We start from the raw sequence: 1,070 nt of genomic DNA on the forward strand, positions 1-1,070 counted from the left end.
AAGCCAGGAGCTGATATGCAAGTTAAAGTTGAAGACAATTAAAACAAGTTCATGGGAGCCAAAATATGACCTTGACAATATCCCTCTTGAATTTAAAGACCATTTAAAGAATAGATTTGATGCGTTGAATACCAATGACCAAAAATCAGAGGAAGGGTGGGATGACATCAAGAACATCATCCTTGAAGAAAACAAGAGTTATTAAAAAGACAAGAAAGGAAGATAAGACCAAAATGGAAGTCAGAAAAGACTCTGAAACTGGCCCTTGAGTAAAGAGTAGCTAAAGCAAATGGAAGAAATGACAAGGTAAAAGAGCTGAACAGAGATTTCAAAAAGCAGCCCCAGCAGATAAAGCCAATTACTATAATGAAATGTGAAAAGACCTGGAGTTAGAAAACCAAAAGGGAAGAACACACTTGGCATTTCTCCAGCTGAAAGAACTGAGGAAAAAATTAAGCCTTGAGCTGCAATATTGAAAGATTATGTGGGCAAAATATTGAATGATGCAGGAAGCATCAAAAGAAGATGAAAGGAATACAAAGAGTCACTGTACCAAAAAGAATTGGTCAATGTTCATCCATATCAGAAGTTGTATATGATCAAGAACCAGTGGTACTGAAGGAAGTAGTCAAAGGTGCACTGAAGGAATTGGTGAAGAATAAGGCTCCAGAGTTATAGGTGAAGAGAGACAACTCAGGGACGCCAGAGTAGCAGGCCAGAAGAGCAGGAGAAAGGGGATAAAAGCCTTGAACCTGAACAGAAGAGCAGTCAGTCCCAGGGTTACAGGTGAGGAGAGACAACGCAGGGACGCCAGAGTAGCAGGCCGGAAGAGCAGGAGAAAGGGGATAAAAGCCTTGAACACGGACAGAAGAACAATCAGCCGAAGAGATTAGTTGAGGAGGGGAAATTCAGGCCCGCCCAGAGTAGCAGGCCGGAAGAGCAGGAGAAAGGAGATAAAAGCCTTGAAACTGGACAGAAGAGCAGTCAGCCCCAGGGATAAAGGTGAGGAGAGACAACTCAGGGACGCCCAAAGAAGCAGGCCAGAAGACCAGGAGAAAGGGGAATAAAAG

The sequence above is a fragment of the Orycteropus afer genome, unplaced genomic scaffold (genome assembly GCF_000298275.1).
Source record: "Orycteropus afer afer isolate SDZICR_OR568_19922 unplaced genomic scaffold, OryAfe1.0 scaffold01591, whole genome shotgun sequence".
Classification (NCBI taxonomy): Eukaryota; Metazoa; Chordata; class Mammalia; order Tubulidentata; family Orycteropodidae; genus Orycteropus; species Orycteropus afer.